Here is a 16,670-nt window from a genome sequence, read left to right as displayed (position 1 = left end):
CCACCACTTACTATAAGGAAAAATAATGACAATCATTTTAAGTCCCATTAAAAAATAGAGTAAAGCTTTCTCGTGTGAAATTATCATTAACAGTCTATTTTACAGGTGCCGTAGTTGTTACATTTAAAATACAAATAAAAAATTGTGTAAGAAATGTACCTATACATCATCTTACACGTATGAACAAGATGTGAATACGTATTTGTTTTCAACCAGGAAGACTGTACTCCCATTCTGGACAAACCACAAAACATTTAATATGGGAATCAAACTCAAACCAAAAAGTAGCTCATGTTGATTCTTAGACTCTATAAACAAGACAACTGAACACCAACCTCAGCATTTTACAGCAAGGAGAAGGAGTAGGTACATTTTTCTATAGAAATAGAAAATCTGAAGAGCTTTAATATTTTTGGCATTTATATTCACTCTGCAATATGTCTGCATCAATCACCACCCACGCATGCTTTGAAGACTGAAAGTAGATAGTAAGTCTAGCAGAACTTCATGGTGGGAGTTGCAGATTTTTTCTATCAAACCTTAAAAGTAGTCTTGTAAAAGGTAACTTCAAAAAAATCCCAAGGATGTTAAAATCTGGGACTGACTACTTATCTCCCAAGCCCTAAATCAGTGGATTCACAATTTTAAGTAATTCTTAATTGAAGATCAGATTATTTAATTTTAATTTTTAAAATAAGTTTCCTTTAGTTCATGGAAGTATTTAGATTGGGAAGATTATTGACTTTATTATGGAGGAGGTCAGTAATTCTTTCTGGTCCTGCAGATTTACAAAACTGCCACTGAATTAGAGCAAGGAGATGATAGGATGAAAAAAAATGGTTCTCATTAGGCCTTGGAAAAAGCCACAGATAAAGCAAAGATTGACCTTTCAGCCTCGTCTAACTTCTAACCACCTGAGTGACACTTCATGGAATTTCTCGCTGTCATTCACATGTTAACCACAAGGCTTCTGCTTGACTCAACACATAGCTTCAAGAAAAATTTCCAATCCTGATGCTTCAGCCTCAAAGGATAGAGAATGTAACATATACAGTCACTGGTTTTGCTCATTTGCACCTGAGTAGAAAGTAGCCGTATGAGAACTTAATCCTTCAAGTCCTCTCAATAGACCTAAGGAAAAACTAAAACAAAACAGAAGAACATCACAAAGGCTTCATTTTGATTGATCTGAATTTTAGAGCAAGATGAGAATCAGTGCTTTTTCTACATGGACCAGTGCCCTAACACCAAATGCAAAAGCTTATATGGCTAAAAAGGCTTAAATCCTAATTGAATTATTTCCACATGTATACCATTGGGGCAGACAAATACCCAAGATGGACACTTATGCTGGTGCATCTGAGCATCCAAGCCTGAAGACAGGGCTTTTAGCAACTGATTCAATAGCCACTACTCAGTATTTTCACTTCTCTATTGCATATTTCCTTCCCAGAGCAACATTGCAAGAAGTCTTTATTTTGGAGTCTGACTTACATAGAACTAAACAAGGCAGCTGGCTCCCTTGTGCAGGAGTCCAAGACAGTAAATTCACCCATATTAATGCAATCTGACTCTATGACTGCTACAGACTACAGCAAAAACTCACAGCAGTAGCACTGGGAAATCTTTGTTCTTCTCCTTATGGAGCTATTCTGCCTGAGGACACGTTTGAAGATGATGTTCTGTGTTCACAGTCAGTGGTTGGCCCTTGCAAAAGAGCAAATAACTCTAATCCCCAAAGTCGGTGAGTTGGAGGACCACAAACTGAGCGATGTCCTCTATCTTGAAATGGCCCTGCAACACCGCACTGTTGGGGCTTGAGCATGTGGCGACACCACGTAATGATAATTCTGCCTGTCGATATGATTCAAAGGCCAGGAGGTTTTTAAAAGGTATACTGCAGTAGTATTCTGTGGCATCAAGGGCCGTGCCACATGGCTTACTACAGTATCTGTTGACAGACCAAGACTGCAGGTTCGAACATCGTGCAGAACAAAAGTGGGACGCCACTGAGATGCAGTAAGTATCCTGAGTTTGTCCACAGCCTTCCCAAGGGAAGCAGCTAGGAGGGTATGCCAAAGTATTCATGACATAGCCTGAGATCTTAGTTTTTAGGACACAGATGGGTGCTTGGACAGAACAGCATGACCACAAACGGCAAACTTACAGAAATTTGCTTGTGCTATCCAGCTACTAAGAAGGAGAAAAATAACTGTTACAGCTGAACCCAGGACAGTTACACATTACTGCTGCTTTCTCAGAGCTTTTTAAAGTACAGAATACTGTCAAAATTGTGTTTGAACCATTTCTAGTGGTAACTCCTTCCCTTAGCACCAAGCACACCAGTGCAGTGGCAGATACTCAGTGGTCTATGGTTTCTTCCTTTCAGACACATTCTTCAGCCCTATGTAGATGAAGGTGACAGCTCAAAGTGACTTCACTGTCACACTTCCCTCCAAGCAGTACTTCACTAGGTGTCTTCCCACCACTGGCCCTGCAGGGAATTTAGCTTAGACTTAACAAGTGCCTGAAGTTTTAGTTCTGGCTTTTGTTTTTATTGAGATTTTTGTTTCAAGGCACATATACACATACACAAAAATACTGCCTGTGTATTGTCGTAATAATCTTACAGGAAATAATGCTTCAGAAACTGGAAGGTATTCTTCCTACACTCCCACATGCTTTGCTTTGTAAAAGCAAAGGAAGAAAGAAGCAAGCAAAATACCAGCCACATTCTCTATTGGGCACAGATTATGCAGGAGAAGTCACAGACTGAACTGAATAAAAAGATCCTAGTTTTGAGAAGTTTATCATAAAATCTTGAACTAGGTCTTCCTATTGTGGAATTGACCCATTTTGCTTTCGAACAAATTAAATTCATCTGATGTGATGAGGTTTTGCTTAGATTTTCCTGATTTATATTCTACAGAAGGTATGAGAGTCTATTCATGCCTTCTGCAGGCTTTGCATAGTAATATAATGTTGCTTTGCCTTTCTAATCTTCAATATATTTCTCTGAAACTGCAGATACACTGGATCATCAAGCTTTGTGTTTGTTGCAGGGAATAATAAAAAAATTTCAAGTGCCAGTAACTTTGCAGTGCTTTCTTTATATTTTCAGTGTTTCTGAAGTATAAAATTTTAACCTACCTCATTGACTCCTGATAGAATTAACAGGTAACATCTCTAGTCCTAAATATGCAAGAGCATTGGAAGCAGGAGCAAGCAAGACAAGCTGCTTCTCACCTCTGATATTAGAATGTGGAGGAATGACTCTGCTTCAATCCCCCGCTAAAAAGTTTTCATCAGCCTAGGAATGGCTCCAGTTCCAGCTCTGAGCTAGGCAGCAATAAAAATCATCGGCAACCTTCTGGAGCACACATCACATCCAGTAAAGATGTTCATGGAACCAAGATGAAATACCAGTAACATATTCAGTGTAGTCTTGACTATGTGGACGGAAGGAGTGGTGGGGTGAGAAAATCATACCAAAGAACATTAAAGAAAAAAACCCAAAACTTAATTTATTTCTTTAACACCTCATATATCAGAATATTTCAAAACAGCAGACGATTTTTACAGCAGTCACACCACAAGAAGAAACCCTGAACACCACACTAAAACCCTAACAGGTATTAAATCTGCAAAGTTTATCCGCTACAGAACAGAAGGACAAAGACAAGGTCATCCACTGTGTGCGAGTGAAAGAACAAGGCTCCAAAATCTCCAAACAAACAAGGGCAGAAAGTAATCTCCTTGGCAAAGTTTTGCAGTATTTGAGCACCAGGAGAAAGTCAAAAGCAATATTATTGAATAATCAAGCTGACATTTGGCTACTGAAGTATTTAATTTTTATAGTTCCTACTAGATGAAAGGACACCACATCCATCTCCAGCTGATGGCTTGGCACAGTCAACCAGAGAGTACAAAATATCAGTATTTTTTTCTTAATGGGTTGAGAAAGAGAGAACTCTCCTAAAAGTTTCTAATTTTCCCATTGCCTTTTATCTTGCCACTGCCCTTTATCTTGCTTGAGTAGTTGAATTTAAGCAGCATCTGAGGTCAACTTCCGGTAATCAACAATTCCCATCTTCCTTCAGTCTTTAGTGTGGGGAGGTGGGAGCAGAGAAGGACTCCCAGGAGGACATTTGTGCTGGATGCTACTACCAGTGCTGCCCTCAGCCAGATCAAGCCACAGCATCCACACAAGAGAGACTGATAAGATGGAAGAAAAGCTCCTTCCTGGTGAAAGGAGTATACATGGCATAATGCATCAAGCAGGAGGCTGCAATAGTGGTTGAACACCACCTGAAAGGTGGTATATATCCATCCCACAGCAAGTATTCAAGTTGGACCAGGACTGAGATCCAGCACACCTCAGCCTGATGGCAGAAGCTGCTGAGAGAACATTGGACAAATGTGAAACCCTTATAAAGAGGTATCATAGATCTCCTGGCACCTAATAATTGTGGGATGCCTTTGTTGACACAATTTAGGTCTATGAACTAAAGGATCTAAATAATTATACCTGTTTTCTGAGAAAGCTCCAGCTGCGTGGCAATTCATACTGAACTATCTCTGTCCTATCGGCAATGCTGCAGGAGTCCTTTATAATGTTCAGCCACAGATAACAAACTACATCCCAGTGGATATTTCATAGTAAACTGCTCAAATCCCGGCTGTTCTTGTTTGCAAGCTACCTACAAGAAGAGTACAGATTTTTTTCTATTTTACTCAAAGAGTGTTTGCTAAGATTTTTATGTACAATCTTTGATCTGTGGATAGCTCCACATATTTGAATTTCATAATTTAATCTCCATCAATTACTGACAGAGGAATTTCAGCCATAGGGCTAAAAAAGAAACTCTCAGGATCAGATTTATGGTACAAATGTTAAAAGCATAGCACACATTTAAGAAATAATAACAACTTTGGAAAATCAGGGCATAAAAGTCCCTAGGTTTACTCTGCATACTCAGCTATCAAGGACCAGTAACTCATGTGGCAGAAATCATTCCAGTTCTCATTTTTTTAATTCATTAGCTTTCTGCTCCAGCTAGCATTTCACTATTTCTGAAATTAAGGAAATAGAGAATCTTGATCAATTTTCTTATGACTTACAACTTTATGCCTCCTTGGCCTGTTCTCTTTTCTTACAAAAAACCTCTCTTCTCTGAGCTAAACAGCCTCCCTCCAGGCCATCTCCCCCACAAGGAGCTTCTTTGTCCATAAAAAACACTCACTGCCCTGCACTGAGCGCCTGCTAATTTCCCTTAACACATCCTTTGTTCCGACCCATGCTTTGGAAGGGGACAGTATCATTCATGGGCAGTAGATTAGCTGCCTCAGTCCAAATGAGCTGCTGTTTCCCAAATGAGCACCCAGGGTGCTGGTCTGATGCTCAGGACCACCCTGTCCACGTGATGACTCAGTTGGTGGGAAGATGACAGGTGTGCAGCAGCCAGCCATGTCCCCACCGCTCCTTTGCACTCACCGAACTGCAGTCCCTGGGCTGCCAGGGTCAGCACCTTTGAGGAAAACCAAATTTACACCCACACACTTCCCCCTCCCTTCCTCTAGACATTATTAAAAAAAAGCTTAATTCCCTGATGATTCATTCACCAACACCTGGGAGCGAGTTCAGCTTTTTGTTCATCTCCAGCTAAAGTCCTTTCTTCCCTTTAGCAACCAAACAGCAAGCCTTCAAGATTTAAAAGAAATGAGAATGAGTGTGTAAGTGTATGCTCACTTCCTTGGAGTGTATGAAAGGCTGATTATAGAAATTAAATGCTAATTTCTCAGGATTAATATAGGCAAGTCAAAGGCATTTGCATAAGAGGCTACTTCAAAGGCTTACTTCCTTTAAGTCCTCACCTGTAGTTTCTACCCTTTCTCCCTATGCTAGGTTGCACCACGTCAGGTTTTTAATTGGTGCTCATTATCCAAGCTGTGGATGCTCCTCTCTGGCCAGCCTTTTTGCCCACAGGCAACTGCTGGCTGCATTTCTGTAGTGCTAGGAAGAGAAAAGCAGACACCCCTGCCAGGAGCAGCGGCACTTTGAGCTCTGTCACCAGTGGCTTTCCTGATACTCTGTGAAGAAGTTTAAGGGGGAACAAAATATATACAACTGCAAAATTTTCCAGTCCAGCTCCTTTGTCTGCTAGGAAGATACAAAAACTCAAACGCATGCATTACTGATATCTGCGTTATTTTGTTGTGCTTATTAGTGGGCACTGACTTCTACAATTTATTGTCACATTTGACCATGCTCAGAACAGTCCAGTTCAACGTATCCTGTAAGAAGTCCATTAAAGCATAGCACTGCAAACGACTTCATAAATTGAGGATCTAATATATATTTGTACATACATATATATTTATATGTTTTGTCATACAAAATCTTTCTCCAAGGCTACAAGGGGTCTTGGCATATCAGGTTCTGATTACAGGTCAGACTGAAAGGCTTTAAACTGAAAGAGGGTAGATTTAGATCAGATATTAGGAAGAAATTCTTCATTGTGAGGGTGGTGAGGCACTGGCACAGGGTGCCCAGAGAAGCTGTGGCTGTTCCATCCCTGGCAGTGTTCAAGGCCAGGCTGGACAGGACTTTGAGCAACCTGCACTAGTGAAAGGTGTCCCTGCCCATGGCAGAGGGGTTGGACTGGATGATCTTAAGGTCCCTTCCAACCCAAACCATTCTGTTATTCTATGATTCTACGTCAGACGAATGTAACGTACGTTGTCACTCTTGAGCACAAGAAAAAGTAGTTGAAAATACATTATTTCACTTTGATTCTCCAAGCCAGCTTTCAGCAGAACAGTGACCCACTGCAACCTACCATCTAACCATGCTGACCAGGGCTCTCTAGCAGGGATAATTACTCTACCAAAAGCAGCAAGCCCACATCATAGCACAAGCTCTCTCTTAAGCAAGAATAGAGAAGTCCCAAACACATCGGGGCCCCACTCCATCATGTGCCAATAGGACAACAAGAAGCGGGATGGATGTAAAATGTATGCTGTGCTATTCCTAAATCACCTTGGCTTTTGATGCACTGATCAGGAAAGTCAGTATTAGGTTTATGCTGATGGCTCTCACCAAGAGCTACACAACCAGTCCCAGGAACTTCACCAGTGAAAGAAGAACAGAACTGCCCCTATTCAAGAGCTATAATAAGGTTAAGGAAAGAAAAGGAAGTAATTTGGCGTAACTACATGCACATATTAATTAAAGATAACAAGAATAATTATATACTAGGGAAAGGCAAAGACAGGTCCTCAGAATATCAAGAGGCCTATAAAAATTCTGGTGAAAGGCACCAAAACCTAAATAAAAAGGGATGCAATTATTCCCAACCACCCACTTCTGCTGAGTGTGGGAAGGGACAAGAATCACAGCAAGAGAAAGTAAATGTCACAGATGGGTAACGGGGACAACAACTGAGAAACACTCTGTAATGTCTCCTCAATAGAGAACACCTGAACAAAGAGGATCCAGCAACAGGATTTAGTAGCAGGGCTCAAGACAAAGTTAAGGGGCACTTAATACCTCTCTCTCTGCAGTGCGAAATGAACAGACAATGCTTGAAAGTAATTGGAAACAATTAAGGTGAGCAAAAACTGGTATGGTTTTTTAGCAGGTTGGTGACATTTGCATTTCACCTCTCTCAAGACAAGAATGTGAAAATACAGAGAATGCCCTACATTCCCCACCTTGTTAAAAAGCACAATAACACTTCCCTACAATATTTCTGCAGCAGACATCATGTTTGAACTAGGCAACAGAACAGGAAAATATCATTTACAGTAAGAGGATTGTATGCAAATGTCTTTTTCCTCCAGCATAAATGCATGAACCTAAATAGACCCTAGCTGATAAGCAACACAGCAAGAATCATAGAATCATAGAATCGTAAGGGTTGGAAAGGACCTTAAGATCATCTAGTTCCAACCCCCCTGCCATGGGCAGGGACACCTTGCCCTAAACCACGTGGCTCAAGGCTCTGTCCAACCTGGCCTTGAACACCGCCAGGGATGGAGCATCCACAACCTCCCTGGGCAACCCATTCCAGTGCTTCACCACCCTCACTGTAAAGAACTTCTTCCTTATATCTAATCTAAACTTCCCCTGTTTAAGTTTGAACCCATTACCCCTTGTCCTACCACTACAGTCCCTAAGGAAGAGTCCCTCCCCAGCATCCTTGTAGACCCCCTTCAGATACTGGAAGGCTGCTATGAGGTCACCACGCAGCCTTCTCTTCTCCAGGCTGAACAGCCCCAACTCTCTCAGCCTGTCTTCATATGGGAGGTGCTCCAGCCCTCTTATCATCCTCGTGGCCCTCCTCTGGACTCGTTCCAACAGCTCCATGTCCTTTTTATGTTGAGGACACCAGAACTGTACACAGTACTCCAAGTGGGGTCTCACAAGAGCAGAGTAGAGGAGCAGGATCACCTCCTTCGACCTGCTGGTCACGCTTCTTTTGATGCAGCCCAGGATACGGTTGGCTTTCTGGGCTGCAAGCGCACACTGCCTGCTCATGTTAAGCTTCTCGTCAACCAACATCCCCAAGTCCTTTTCTGCAGGGCTGCTCTGAATCTCTTCTCTGCCCAGCCTGTAGCAGTGCCTGGGGTTGCCCCGACCCAGGTGTAGGACCTTGCACTTGGCTTGGTTAAACTTCATAAGGTTGGCATTGGCCCACCTCACAAGCGTGTCAAGGTCCCTCTGGATGGCATCCCTTCCCTCCAGCGTATCAACCGAACCACACAGCTTGGTGTCGTCGGCAAACTTGCGGAGGGTGCACTCAATCCCACTGTCCATGTCACAGACAAAGATGTTGAACAGGACTGGTCCCAACACCGATCCCCGAGGGACACCACTTGTTACAGGTTTCCAACTGGACATCGAGCCATTTACCACAACTCTTTGTGTGCGGCCATCGAGCCAGTTTTTTATCCACCGAGTGGTCCATCTATCAAATTGATGTCTCTCCAATTTAGAGACAAGGATGTCATGCGGGACAGTGTCGAATGCTTTGCACAAGTCCAGGTAGATGACATCAACTGCTCTGCCGCTGTCCATCAGTTCCGTGGCTCCATCATAGGCGGCCACCAAATTGGTCAGGCAGGATTTCCCCTTAGTGAAGCCATGTTGGCTGTCACCAACCAGCTCATTGTTTTTCATGTGCCTTAGCATGTTTTCCAGGAGAAACTGTTCCAAGATTTTGCCAGGCACAGAGGTGAGACTGACTGGTCTGTAGTTCCCCGGGTCTTCCACCTTCCGCTTCTTGAAAATGGGGGTTATATTACCCTTCTTCCAGTCATCGGGAACTTCACCTGACTGCCAGGATTTTTCGAATATGATGGACAGTGGTTTAGCAACTTCATTCGCCAGCTCCTTCAGGACCCGTGGATGGATTTCATCAGGTCCCATGGACTTGTGCACGTTCAGGTTCTTAAGATGGTCTCGAACCTGATCCTCCCCTATAGTGGGCCTAAGGTCTTCATTCTCACAGTCAAAGAATAGGTGTATTGAACTGATATCCTACATATGCCTTTCTATTTCAATTGCTCAGTAATTTCAATTGCTGCAGCTGACTCCATCGGGGTGGTGAGGAAGCTGGCATCATTAAGAAAGAAGAAGAGGCACCAGCTACAGGAACATTTCAGCAGTAATTTTAAACTGAACTGGATACCTACAATGGGTTTAACTCATGAATAACAAACTGGTTGAAAAGTAGAACCCCCTCATTTGATACAAACAGTGCAGAGCTGCTCAAAATGTTTCACAGAGCAAGGAGAGGTGACGCAGCTCAATATGAGAGTCTGAGGGATTCATGTTGTTGCAGATCAGACAATATACTATAGCAATTTTGAAGCATGGTGCCTTGAGCAATTTAAGTTCTTGCCAAAATGTACATACACTCTTACACACTTACACCTCTAGTATGAGCAAAAGACAACCAACACTTAGGGTATGAACCTGGGATGCCACATGGCTCTAATCAGTTTTCAGAATTTTAACTACATTAATCCTTGGTACCAAATCCGTACACAAAGAGTAATAGAGCACTACCTTTTTAATCTAGCTGAAATAACAGAATGTGTTTTATAAATTTATAAATGGTTTAATTGGAGAATAGCCTAAACCAAACTTAATTTCCCCAAAATGTTACAGGGGAAGTCTAAATCCAGAATGAAGACTGCTAGCTCTAGCAACAAAAACAAAAAAAAAAAGTCATCAGTATATGTTTCTGCTGTTAATCAATCTTCGGTTAGTGACCTAGAGATTTTCACTGCAGCATTTGGATTATATTTACTGGAAGAACAGAACAAAAAATCCACAGGTGGCAGGGCCTCAGCAGGAGAGGTACAGGTCAGTGGGTGGATTCTGAGTAACTTTTTTGCTCGTGTTCAAAAGACTCACAGCTAGTACACCACTAATGATTCCCTCACTTTCCAATCTTTCTTCTCAGCATTTTCTTGTGTTAGGCCTAAGCATCTATTGAGTATTGTTACAGACATTGCGCAGAGGTTTGTCAAATCTAGCTGAAGCTGTGGCTCAACAGTTACTTTACTAAGAGGCGATGATTTATAGCAAAAATCCTAAGAAATTTCAGGTGCTATCCTTTCATATGAGAGATAATAATCCAAATTCTTTTTAAATAATAGTATCAGCATGCTTGTTCTGCCATCCAAGAGAAGACTCATGATATAATTGTATAATAAATATGCATTGTTCAAAAAAAAAAGCATGCCAGAGGATTCTCACACTCAGCAACTATTTTAGTGGCATCAGCCACAGGTATTTCCAATCAGCTGAAAAAATTCAGGAATTAAATTCTGCATTAAAAAGTATTACTGGATCTCTTTGATTTCCATAGGACCCATTTCAAAAGAAAGGGCAGAAAATGACACTGATGTCTGAATGCTCAGAGATTGCAAAATGAACATGAGACTTCTGGACAGGTTTTTTGCCAGATTACTGAATTGCTTGACTTTAGATAGTAACTTAGAATCTTTTTTGGCGGTAATTATATGGCATAACGTACAGATGAGATGTGGCACACATTCCACCATATGGGCTAGAAAAAAGCAGATGTCTAGGGAATATCTTCAACTAAAAATATTGTGTCTTATCTGACTAAGAGAATTGTAAATATTTTAAATTATAGTCAGAATATTTAATTGCCCTCTTTGAAACACTGGAATTTACATGCAAAATAAACTGACAATTAGATACAACACCTTGAAAATGTACTTTCCATCCTTTTTCTGTGATTGCATTACAATAGAGATACATTCAATGTGTAAAAAAAGAGCAGAGATCTTCTGGACAATCTTCTGGTAAGAACAGAGGCAAAGAGCAATTCTAACTTCTTTCAAGACAGATTCCAGTTGCCTTCTGGAAGACAGTGGGAAGACCTGATGACCCAGAAGACCTCTTCCCAGCATTCACAAGTGTCTCAGCTAAAATTAGTTTCACTTGGAAGCCAGCTGCAGAATATTTGAGATTGCATGACTTAATGCACATTGCCCGTATGCTAATTTAGCAGAGAAGAAAGATTGCCATGGAGGACATCAGTGAGTCACACTGAAAACTAAAAATCACTTTCTGCACAATGATCCCTTGTAGAAACTGACTTCTGCCAGTCCAGTACCTGGGGAGACACTGCTCAATATACATTAAGCAACTCTAAATTTTTCACATGCCATATGGTATTTTTGCAAGCAAGGAAATTAGGAATCTTAGTCATTATTTGCTCAGGCAATGATCTGATTTGCATGTGAAAGCTAATGCTTGTAGATAAAGGCATAGGACCAAAGATATTTGTAGACTTCCAATAAGGAAAAAACAATTGTAAATATTTCTGTTATTTCAACAACTAAGTTGGTTGAGAGGGACATTAAGAAAAAAATTAAAATTCACCACTAACTGAATACAGTACCCCCAGATCCCTACCTTTCCTCTGGAAAGGTGCATATGGGATTGGAGGGGATGGTGTGTTGTCAGAAGGCTGCAGCAGTATGGCCCAGAATATCACAAGCCTTTACATCTTTTGGAGAGAGGAGATGCTGCTCCATGATGCTTCTGTACCAGCCTCCTTTCTCTCCAGTGAACCATCAAAGGGAAATCACACCTATAAATTCTTATTTGAGGTTTTTCAGTTTTCTGTGATGTTCTTAATGGCGTTTGCCACTTTGGGGCTCAGAAGCACCAACACTACTTCTCTTGTTTGTAATTTATTCTCTGCACAGCTGGGCACAGTAAAGCAGAAAAGAATGGCTTTGAGATCTCACTGTATTTCCAGATGTGATCTTCTGATACTTGGCTATGCATCCTGCAGCTATAACTGCTGTCCGCCCCTGCAGCCTCCCTCTCCACTGGAGTCTTGGCTTCAGTGTGTCTGCTTCACGTCTGGGGAGCAACAGTAAGGCCACAGTGGCAGCTTTCTTTATGAATAGATACACTCCTGATGAATCAAAGAACCCCAGTACCAAGGAATTCAGACCTCAGCCAGGCTACGCTGTGAGTTTATGGATGCAGCAAGACAATTCATAGCAACAAGACAATTCATAGCAATGGTCATGCTATTCATCACAACAAACCCTTAGTATATAACAGTCAGCAGTTTGCAAGCCTGTTTTCTAGGTTTTAGGACACATCCTAAACTCATGCGTCCATGGCTCAGATGTTCAGGGAGAAAACTTAGGCAGGGACACCTTTTGCAGCAGTTACTTCTTGCTTAAATATATGGCTCCTTTATTAGTGGAAGAAGCCAGATGCAGAGTAGTCTCCATAGTATTATTTTAGCCAGACAATTTTGTCCATGTGGAAGTCCCTACTGAACAGCTAACTGTTCAGTATCTTGTACCTGGACCAGATATATCCAGGCTGACAAGAATCCTTCCAGTCTCATTTCACTTTTATTCAGAGCAAACTTCTCATCAGGGAATCCCAGCTACGAGTTTCATCGTTCTGAGCTCAGAAGTTTCAGACAGGTGAAGCTACTGCTGCTTCAACATGTTATAAAAATACTCTATAAAATGACAAAAAATATATATCGGCTAAAGGAATTTAACAGCTCGTGACCACAGTTTAAGACATGCTGTTATAAAACTGCAGCAGCAGTGCAAAGTATTGATTTAGTAGCACAACTTTAGGCCAGTGAAAAAAAGGATTTAGCATGAAACAAAACTCACCACCTCATTAAAGGGAGAGGTTCCTGCATTAGCTACACTTTCTGTCCATCCACTGGAATTCTTCTGGTTTGCCTGATTAAGGGACAGAGACAAAATTTAACTTTGCACTGTTGTTAAGCTGGTACTCACACCTTCTTGATATATAACAGGTTCAGCTGGTTGAGCTTTAACTGAGAACTTTGTGAACAATTTGCTTCCCTTATTCCTTAGACACAAACATTTACCTCTCTGGGCAAGCCACAGATTTGGGGGAAACAAACCACATTTGATTTCCTAAACTTTATGGAAAGGAGTGCTGATCGCCAGCGGAAAGGGTGAAGCATAACGCATGGGGAAGCTATTTTATTCTCTCTCACTTTCCCCTGTATTACATGATAATGGAGTTGGTGAACACTCACATCTTCTTCACCAAAATACGCAGCAACACACACTTCAACATTTAGAGATGATTCCCCAATTTCATCTTAAAATTCAGAGCAATCTGTCAAGGCTGTCCAGAGACGGCTCACCTCAGATATTGCTGCAGGAACTTAGGAAATGAACCTATCCAATAGATGCAAAACCTGGGATCAGCAGTGTCAGCTCCTGCCCAAAGAGGAGCAAGCTTTCAGCGTTGCTGTGGACCTGTTTTTGCATCTAAATAGGACAAGGCTACTTGGGAATGGAGAATGGAATATTATCCACAAGAAAAGCAACTGTACAGCCCCCGCTTCATGCTCCAAACAATGAGGCGCTTTGCTGCTCTTTTCAGCACCTTATCAGTGGTAGACTAGATTATTTTATCAGGGATAACATCCAGTCTAGCCAATAATACCAGTAAATCCAACGCCAGTGCTCAGCAATTGAAATTTAAATCCGATGGCTGGCATATAAATCCCCAGTGACACCTCATGATACTCTGTATAACAGGACAGCAGAGATGAAAAATTAAGCTGATGCTGCCAAAAAAAAATCACTATTATGAAATTTCTTTCCATCCTGAGGTATGGTGCATAGACCACTTCGAAAGAAAGAGGTGGAATAGATGGAAATTGTAAATACCGTTTTTGTTTGAAACACAGCCTTTCCATCAAGTTTAATGGGACAGGAATAAAAAAAAGGAAAGTACTTCGAGAAAAATAGCATAAGATGGACACTACAGGAAACTAAAAGGAATAATAAATCAATCCCAGAAAAATATCTGGGAAACACAAACTAAATAAATGCCAAAAATCCTGAGGAGGAAAATGATATCGATGTGATTTTATGAATGAGTTTGGTTTTCTTTAAATCATTTCTTACTTGAAAAGGCTTTGTTATCAAAAAAATGGCTGTTCTACAGCTGTTTTTTCAGCTACTAGGATTACAACTAGACCTCTCTGTACCTCATAAATACTTTCACTGGGCATAACGCCAAAATCAAGAGATACCTCAGACCTACTTCTATGTTGTGTGATGCAACAAGCAATGTTGTCCTGAACAGCGAAAAAGGGGATTTGAACTCATTCGATTTCCACTGCAGATCACTGAGTCATTACTATTCTATTATGATTTCAGGGCAGTAAATTCATAGATTTTTAATCAATTATATATGAAGTCCATGAAAACAAGTCTGCTGCCTGTGTCATTTCTTACTGTGTCGAAAATCTCAAAAGGTAACCAAGTGAAAGACCAGCTCAGACTGAAAAAAGTAAAATAGACCAAATTTCTTGAATCATCAAGCTTAGCCCTGCTTCTGGGTTTTCAGTGGCTTTTCCACGTTTATGATGGAACAGGTGGTGTAATGCACTGTGTAGCTCAGCTCCTCTGCTGTTACAGAACCACAAGATCACAGAAGGATGAGGCTGCAAGGCACTTCAGGAGACCATCTCATCCAATGCCCCTGCTCGGCCACGGTCAGCCGAAGCAGGCTGCCTTGTTCAGGTACTCTTTGTAATTTAAGCAATTCCCTAAATCCATCTTAAACCAATACAATTAAAAATGTTCCCTAATAATTAAGAGATCTTTGCACAGGACTCTTAACTCTTGCTATCTCCACTCGAGATTCAGCCATGCAAGGTTTCATCACTGATCACTAACTTGCTACGGGAACTTTGCTTTCACAAGTTCTCTTCTGAGCCAAGCCCTCTCTGCAATGGTAAGTGTCCTTGTCACTGCATACTACATGAAAAAAATGTGATCTTGGAGGTGCTGGCCTTCCTTAGCCACAGGAAGATGAGCTTCAGCGTCCATAAATTCTCAGCCAGGAGAAGGAAGATTATTTCTTCTCAGACAAACTGTGCTCATATCTTGCTGGTTTTTGAAAAACTCAGTTTCTCTTTGTGAGGTAAAATAAGAGGCTTACATTGACTTATTACTTTAATAGTAACTTCAAAATTAAAAAAAAAAAAAAAGCAAGTACATTATCTATCTTAGAAATGGATTAGGCAGACCTTGAACAAATTGCTAACACTCTTTAAGAATCTCTACCATCGGTAAGAAGCCAAACACCCTCTGTCAGAAGTACCTTTACCCAGACCACTTTTTCCACTAAACAGGAAGCGATACACACCATTAGCTTTCATTTTAATTATTTGGCAAACTGAAATCTTCCTTTAAAATCCACTTGCTCAGGAAGTTCCTAACAGAACTATGACACTGTATATGAATAATAAAGAGTGACTGAAAATAATAGAGCTGAAGGATGGATCATACCAGTTCTGCCCAATAATATCCTGTACTGCTCCATATAACCAGCACAGCATTTATGTGCTGGCCATCAATGAAGTGAAAAATCACTACAGGTCTGTCAGCCACAAGCAATCTGACCTTTTGTCATCACAGATCTGGCTTCTATTCCCAGCATTCTGGGTCATAGAATTAGACCAAAAATCTGCACCCAGATTTGAGACACTGCAGGCCTTTTCAGAGCTGGAAGTCAGCTTCTCCTTTCTGTACAGGTAGGAGACATTTGTCAAATACAGAAGAGATAAGGTGTGTCAGTGCTTGAACTTCAAGTACAGTTGAGGTTTGAAGGTGTTCTTGGCCAAGGCAACGACTTTATTTGTAGGTGAACTGTTAGCCTAGCATTTGTGAAGATCTGATTGATGCAAGAAAGCATGCACATATAGTAACTTTCTGCTGGATGCAAGGTCAGAATTACTGACATCATTTCCCCATGCTCAATGCTTTACAGATGTAGGCATGAAGGGTGCTGCTGCTGGGCTAGAGAGGAAGAAAGAGGTTTTGATCTCTTACCATCAAGTTATCCTCCTTCAACTGGGAACATTCATTCAAAATTCCTGATGGGAATCAGGCAAGGAAAGTTCTGAATCCTACCCATTCCTGAATCATTAGGTCCGTTAGGCAAGGTATATGAAGACTTACTTGCCTTTCCCCTCCATCCGCTATACAAAACCTGCATTACACTATCACAGCTACCGCTTCCCCAGTGCTTTGCTATCAACTGTATCCCACAAACCAGTGTAAATTTGGCCACAACTATGGTCCCA

This window comes from Strigops habroptila, chromosome 4, assembly GCF_004027225.2.
Source record: "Strigops habroptila isolate Jane chromosome 4, bStrHab1.2.pri, whole genome shotgun sequence".
In the NCBI taxonomy this organism is placed as follows: Eukaryota; Metazoa; Chordata; class Aves; order Psittaciformes; family Psittacidae; genus Strigops; species Strigops habroptila.
Note: the sequence above shows the minus strand (reverse complement) of the source record.